Source organism: Nannospalax galili, unplaced genomic scaffold (assembly GCF_000622305.1).
Source record: "Nannospalax galili isolate Female #2095 unplaced genomic scaffold, S.galili_v1.0 scaffold810, whole genome shotgun sequence".
NCBI lineage: Eukaryota > Metazoa > Chordata > Mammalia > Rodentia > Spalacidae > Nannospalax > Nannospalax galili.
In genome coordinates, this window is record NW_008329132.1 from 3,136,266 (window position 1) to 3,144,489 (window position 8,224).

Below are 8,224 nucleotides of genomic sequence, written 5' to 3' on the forward strand. Positions count from 1 at the left end.
ACATACACACAAGTAAACATTATAAAATGGGATCCACACACACGAGAGAAACACGGGCTATTTGTCTCTCTGAGTCAAGGTCACCTCACTTAAATATAGTAGTTTCCAAGTCTATTCATTTTCCTGAAAATTCCATGATTTCATTTTTCTAGTAAAGAATAAAATCCCACTGGGTACACATACCACACTTTCACTATCCAGTCACATGCTGATGGCTGGTTCCAATCCCATGCTATTGTGAAAAGTGACAAAAAACTCCCAATCAACAAAGGAAACGAGAAAACAGGTTTCAAAGAAGGAAAAAAATCCAAATAGTATTTTAAACTGTTCAGCATCTGTATCCCACTGCAGAAGAAGGCACAAAAGGACTGTAAGAGTCAGAAGTCAGGGAGGACTGCGGCGAAACAGCGACATCTGGGCTGCTGTCCTCACCAACTCACAGCAGCCGTGGCTGCCCGCACAAGACCTGCACAAGACCGAGCCAGGCACAGTCTCCCATGAAATATAAAGGGTTCGTAAGATGCTACTGAGTCGATGGCTTCTGGGGGAGGCAGAGCGTATTCTCTTTAGGGTGTGGCCTCTGGCAGGCTGACCATGTCCCAGTGGATAGTCGCATACTAATGGGTATGTGGATAGCTATTGAACAAGAACAAAAATAAGGAGGACACAGAGTTGGGGGTGAATCTGGAAGGAGAGCGAAACAGCGACATCTGGGCTGCTGTCCTCACAAACTCACAGCAGCCGCGGCTGCCCACACAAGACCTGCACAAGACCGAGCCAGGCACATTCTCCCATGAAATATAAAGGGTTCATAAGATGCTACTGAGTCGATGGCTTTTGGGGAAGGCAGAGCGTATTTTCTTTAAGGGTGTGGCCTCTGGCAGGCTGACCATGTCCCAGTGGATAGTCACATACTAATGAGTATGTGGATAGCTATTTAACAAGAACAAAAATAAGGAGGACACAGAGTTGGGGGTGAATCTGGAAGGAGCCGGGGTGAATATGACCAAAATACACTGTGAAAACTCAATGAAGGGGCTGGAGAGATGGCTCAGCGGTTAAGAACACTGACTGTTCGTGCAGAGGACCAGGGTTTGAATCCAACACCCACAGGGCAGCTAACAACTGTCCGTAACTCCAGTTCCAGGGGATTCGACAGCCTCTTCTGTCATCTGCAGGCATTGCATGACACAGGTGCACTTACCTACATGCATACACATAAAATTAAAAAAAAAAACAAACCTCAATGAAGCCCAGCATGGTGGCACACGGCTTTAATCCCAGCACCAGGGAGGCAGAAGCAGGCAGAAATCCATGAGTTCAAGGCCAGCCCAATTTACATAGAGTTCCAGGCCAGCTGAGCTACAGTGAGACCCTGTCTCAAAAAGATCAATCAATCAATAAATAAATAAATAAATAAATAAATAAACAAACTCAATGAAGTGGTAAAAATATAAAACAGTATTCAACAACCTTAGCCATCGAGAAATGAAAACTACTTTGAGATTCCATCTCACTCCAGCAGAATGCTGGTGAGGATGTGGGGAAGGGGAAACCTTCTTCATTCGCTGCTGAGGGGTGTATGAAACAGTACAGTCATTAAGACAATCAGCAGGAAGGGTTTCTCCAAAAACTAGAAATAAATGTAGACTGGAGAGATGGCTCAGTGAGTAAAAAGGTGCTTGCCTCCAAGCCTAATGACCTGAGTTGGATCCCAGGCAAGGACAGAACTGATTTCTGTAAGTTGTCCTCTGGCATATGTGCAACACACACACACACACACACACACAAACACAAAATACATAAATAAATAAATAAATAAATAAATGTGATAATAATTTTTTAAACAGAAGCACCATATGACCCAGCTAGGCCCCTCCTGAGCATATGCCCAAAGGACCGCACATTTTACCAGAGATCCCACTCAACACTTACACAAGGCACCTTTAATCCTATCAGAACTCCTATGGGAAGAGATATGTGTCAGAGGAAAATAATGACTGTAGAATATTAATAACTTCAGTCTTGTTCACATATTGAGTAATAAACTACTTAGTTTATAGAAATAAAACTGAATTGGGGGAGACCCTCCCTTCCACTCTATCTCTCTAGGAAAAGCCCCTGGATGTTAGCGCCCTGACCCGGCTTTGCCACACTCTGACTGTGACTCTAAATGACATGTGTACCGTGTTCATCTGACACATGCCAACTTCTTCAAGGGATCACAGGAATGCTCTAAATCAAAAGGAGTAGAGAGGAAGCGAGCCCTGGAGGCCTGGAGAATACAAGACCCATTCCAGGCAATGGTAGCCAGCATCCTCCAGAAACAAGTGGCAGGAACACATTTTAAAAATATCTCCCTGGACATATATGGTCAGTGGAGCATCCTGTGGCACCACCAAATGAATTTCATTTCAGACCTCACACATGATACAAAAGGAAACTCTAAAGGCCTCACTGGTCTTTAGTGAAAAACTTAAAAGTATGAAACCTTTAGAAGAAAATACTTCCTTACGGTCATGCACCTCTTCCCTGGCTTTTACAATCTTTCTGCCCCATCTTCCACAATGATCCCTGAGCCCTGGGTGGGTGGGTTTTAATATAGGAGTCCTGTCAAGGACCCACACACTGCAGAGGCTTATTCTCTGCATTTTGGCCATTTGGGGCCTTTTGTGATCCTGGCCCTCTGTTGTATGAGGGCTCTTCATTGATGAGAACTGAAAGATGCATTAGTGTCCTCTTTAGCCCTGTTCTATGTTCCATGAGCCTTTGGTGTAGAGGTTGCATCCTAGATGTGCCACCTAGGCTTGGGCAATTCACAGAAAATCTCTGTGTGTGGCCAGTTGTGGAACTCTGTAACTATCTCTGTCTCTGGAAAAAGAAGCTTTTTGATGTGTGATGACTGGGATACTTTATAGACTTAAGGATCCATATTACATTTGTCTAGGGATGTGACAGCCTTGGGGTTTTCTCTAATATATATGACCTCTCCAGCTATGTGTATTTGTCTAGGTTTACAGTACCACAGCTGAGTTTCCTCCCATTGAGTGGCCTTTAAGTCTGATTAGGTAGCTGTTGATTACCCCCAGGTTAAAAGTGCCACTACTGCACCAGTGTCGTTTGCTGTGCTGGTCATTGATGCTGTTTTTAGGCCTTGAAGCTGGGGTCAGACCATCAATTGATAGTTCTCCCTTAGCAGCTTGCGTAGTGCTCTCCAAAGATATGAGAGCTAGCCTTCACAGGAGGTGGCTTCCAGCTCAGCTGCTCCAAATCCTGCGTCCAAAATATGTCCTGCCTTCAGCAATAGGATCTTATCATCAAGTTCTGGGAGATAATCAAGGACTGGGGCAATAGCCTGTGCAATTGTGGGAGTCTCTTGGAATACTCTGGCTAACAACTCAAAGGAAGGTTTCTCCTGCCTGGCAACGGTTTCTTGTTACATAGCCTTCAGCTATGTTCACGGACTCATGTAGAGATTTGTATTTCAGTAGATTTTTGGACTAATACCATTCCCTCTAGGTTTTTTAGGCATTATTTATCTCCTCTTTCTCTCCCTGTCTCATCCTCCATCCCTGCCCTCCAAATTTACAATGTCCCCATTTCCCACATTTCTTCCTTGATAATTTCTGTTACGGTCCCACCTCTCGAGCTCCTTCTTCCCCTTTACTCCCATAGAAAACATTCCCACAGGCTCCTGGGACTCTTCTCATACAAAACTACAGCAACGGTGTCAGTATATGCAAGACCCATGCAAACTTAAGCAGACAAAAACCCAGCACAGAACTGTGGAAATGAACAGCAGGCCCCAATCTTAGTCAAAGAATTAGTAGCAGCTGACTGCTGCTGGGTGAGAATGAGCTGATCTTCTTAAAGGGAGGGACTCTAGATAGGCTGACTAGAACCCAGTGGATCAACTTGCACTGAGGGACATCTGGGGACACTAACTTTACATGATAGGCCTTAACACAAATGACAGAAGTTATAAACTCCAGTAGAGGGGTTTATGGGAGGGTGCTAAAGGGGAACGGGATATAAACATGATTTTCTATATGAAAATTCAATTAAAATTTTTAAAAAAATAAAAGAACCATATCAAAAATTTTTTAAAAAGAAAAAGAAAAAAAAAAAAAACACTTGAATACTTGTGATTTCAAGCCGTGCCAAGATTTCTTAGATGCCATACTAACCACCTGGCCAGTCTATATAAGAAAACATCCAAAATGAAGAGCCAGGTCTCTGAAAGACCCTGATTAGACCACAAAGCAGGAGCCACACCCAGGAAGGACAGCTTCCAGAGCATATCCAGCAGAGCTTTGTATCCAGGATGTACAAACAGCTAAGGAACGCAAGAAAGCAATCTTTTACACTTTAAAAAAATGGGCAAAGACTAGAAAAACACTTCCCCAAGGGAAGACAGATGCAAAATAAACACTTGCAAAATGTTCAGCAACAAGTCAGCCATGGTGGTGCGTGCCTGTCATCCCAGCACCTGGGAGACGGAGGCAGACGGAGGTAGTGCTGAAGGTCATCCTTAACTACATAGCAAGTTCAAGGGCAGCTGGGCCCTATGAGAGTAAGAGGAGGAGGGAGGAAGAGGGGGGTAGAGAGGGAAGGGAGAAAGAAGGGAAACGCATTAGGAAAATGAGCATTAAAACCACAGTGAGGTACCACTCCACTCCACCTATTAGAAGTTCTAAAAGGAAACCAACATCTTCAACAGTACGTTGTATGCCTGTGCTGATAGTCAAGATGCGAAAATAGTAAAGTAAAAGGACCTTAGAAAAGATCTCATGAAGCCTTTACTCTGAGATAGGATCAATCCGCAAGACCCAGCAAGGGCACTCCTGGGTGGTACGATTATAGAGGCCCTGCACGTGAGCACACACAGCAGCCTTGTGGTAACCAGTAAAGAACAGTGCGAAAGTTCCTCCAGAGATGAACCCATACAATGGACCACCCATGACACAGCACTGAGAAGAACAAACCACAACTATGCACACACAGGGGAATCCCCAGATGCAGTGGGCTAAGACAAGGCAGCATGGAATGTGACTACGCTTTAAATGTTCTCTAAGAATCAAAACATCACAGAGCAAGGAAGGTGAGGAAGGGTTTTCTGCGAAGGGGACAGAGGGCTACCGTGGTGGAACGGCCGTGGGACCACGTGATGGCCTTGTAGAAAGTGGCGGAACCGTGTCCGTATGGGGCTATATTGTGTCTGGAGAACAGAGAGAAGACAGTGACCAGGACTAACTTATGAAAAGATCAGTTACAGAAAGACAGAAATGCCTTCCCATCAACGCTGATGTGTAACAGAAAGAGCCCGCGCCTCGCAGATGGCCCAATCTGACCAGTGCACGGGCCATGGAGCCTCTGGCCTTTCTTCAGCTCTGGCCTTCTCCGCCCTGGGGATGGCCCTTCCACCTTAACAAACCAGCTTTATTTCTATCCATTTGTCCCTGATCCAATTCCATGTTCTGGAATGAACCTGGAAATCAGAGCAGGGAACCTGTGACTGATTCATGCCTATAAAAATGAGTGAATTTAATGGATATAAACGATGCCTTAATTTTTACAATTATCAGGAGTATGTTACATGGATCTATGTCCTATTTAGAATGGGAGGGACCCACATGAAAGGTGAGACCGTGTCTCAAGTCACATTAGGTGAGCCCCAATCTACATAACGTGAGCATCCCAGCAAACTCACACTCGGGCGCTTGCCTACACTGACACACTGGATGGAGGCCCTTAAGAAAGAGGAGGCAGGAAGCTCAGTCATTTGCTTACAGTCACTGGCTAGGGTCTGGAGCAATCTCTGTACCTCCAGGGCTAGTTTGGTGAAGCCATCATATTCAGTCCCCACAAATCTGAACACTTCTCAGACCAGAGGACAAAGGAGGTTAAATACCTGCCTTGCAAGTGTAAGGACCGGAGTTCAGGTCCTCAGAACCCACGTGAAAGCCAGGTGCTAGCAGTGCACCTGTGATCCCAACAATGGCAAGGTGGGAGGTGGAGGCAGGCAGATCCCTGGAGTTTTGTTGGCCAGCTGGCCTAGCCCATCTAGAAAAGTTCCAGACCAACAAGAAACCCCGTCTTGAATAAAAAGTGGAAGACACCTTAAGAACGTCTACGTGAATGTCCTACCTAAGTGTACCCATACACACATGAATATGTACAGGCGTGCACATGCACACACACAAGGAGAGGTCCCCATAACCTGTCCCCATAACTCTCCTCTATAGATTACTGGGGTGTCAGTAGCTCTTCACAGATACCAAGCAGATCGAGGGTTTCCAATCAGCTGCACGTTCTGCTACTGAAAAGAACATTAAAGAGAAATCATTTCATTCTGGTTCCAAACGTTCTGCTTCGACCACCTCAGACTTGGTTTGGAAAACTCCGAAGCATTTATGGTGACATTTAATTATGAGTGCCTGCAAATGCTGACTGCTTGGTCTCCAAGACAGCCTTGTTTGTGGATATCCAGAGGGGAAGGTGCAAATGGGCTTTGTGCATTTTATACTGAATTCAACAAAGAATCACCTGCCTGCAGCAACTCCAGAAATACCATGTCTCGAGGATGCGGCAGACAGGGACAAAACAGGCAGGGCTTTATGGTTACCCCATGCTAGTATTCCTGAGTCACTCAGATCTGGGTTCCTCAGGACAGTCAGATGCCAGGCAGGGTCAGGGCTCCAGCACCCTTTCCCAGCGTAGGTCTCTCCCACACAAGGCGTCACAGCAATACACAGAGGATTGCACCTGAGGCTAGCGATCCTATAGTACTAATTGATCAAAAATGAGGCTTATCAGATCAAATATTGCAGATCTATTTTACAGGAACTACGATTTAAGGAGAACAGAAATAGGCCACCAATTGCAGTGACAGAAATCCTGTTCTTACATGACCCTGCCCAGGACCTGCTGTTACCCCTGCTCTGTCGCCCCTTACAGCATCCCTACGTGCACCCCTTCCCTCTGCCCACACAGATGTGGGAACCCTCTACCTGTGGCCCTAGGGATCTCACCACCTTCCACGCCACCTACCCACAACCCCGACATGCAGTACCACTCTCTCCTGATCTTCTCGTCGGTCCCTGCAGCTGTGGGCTCTGGGCTGCCTCCTCACTCAACCACCTAACTTCTCTGCTCTCAGCCTCAGTCCCTTCTCCATGGAGCCCCACACCACCATCCTGCCCGACATCGGGCAAGGCATCCCACATCCGGACAGCTTGCTTCTGAAGCCCACAAAGCTTGGTCCATCTGATCTTAAACGTTCCCAGTTCCTGCCACCTTCTCCCTTCGCAGATGCCACTACCTGTGGCCCCGGGTGCTGCACTCCTCCAATGTGCTGTCTCCTGCCTGGCCTTCCTGCCCCTGCTCTGACCACCCTCAAGTTCCTTCCTCCCTGGAAGACCAGAGGAGCCTCCAAGGACCCAAATCTACTTTATATACATAGGTGACATCTTCTGCTCTGGGGGTGAGGGTGACTGGCCACCATCCCCATGGACCTCTGGGTTCAGGCTCACCTGTGGAACCCTCTCAGAGATTCCTGGCAGGTATGTACTACTCCCTCCCACACGACAACCACTACCTCAGTTTACCCTCCACCCTTAGCTTAGACCCCACTCTTTCCAGGACATAGAAATGTCAGATTATACTCCTAAAGCCAGTCCCCGGAAGCTGGTTGGCCAGAGTCCCCACAGATGCTCTTCTGGCCTCTGTTCTCACAGAGAACATGGAACAATGCCAAACTCCAGGACTCCCAACACAATGTGAACTTGGAATATCACCCCATCCATATTCCAAAGAAATACCTGCCCCTCTGCTTCCAGCCACACCCGTCACCACACTTGGCTAAGAAAGAAAACATGTCTCCTGTCCCCAGAGCCAGCCCAGAGGCAGGAGCTCTGGTTCCTACCCTCCCCGTCCTCTGACTCATCCCTGAGCCAGGATGAACCAAATGTACTTAAGGACCATGCCCCATGTGGCCCATTTCTTTTTTTTTTTTTTAAGATGCAATTATTTTTAACTTATGTGTATGAGTGCTTGGCCTGCATGTATGCATGTGCACCACATGGTGCCCACAGAGACCATGTGAGGGCATCAGATCCCCTGTTATTGGTGTTACAGGCAGTTGTGCACCATCAGGTGGGTGCTAGGAACTAAACTAAGGTCGTCGGCAAGAGTAGCCAGTGCTCTTAACCTCCGAGCATCTCGA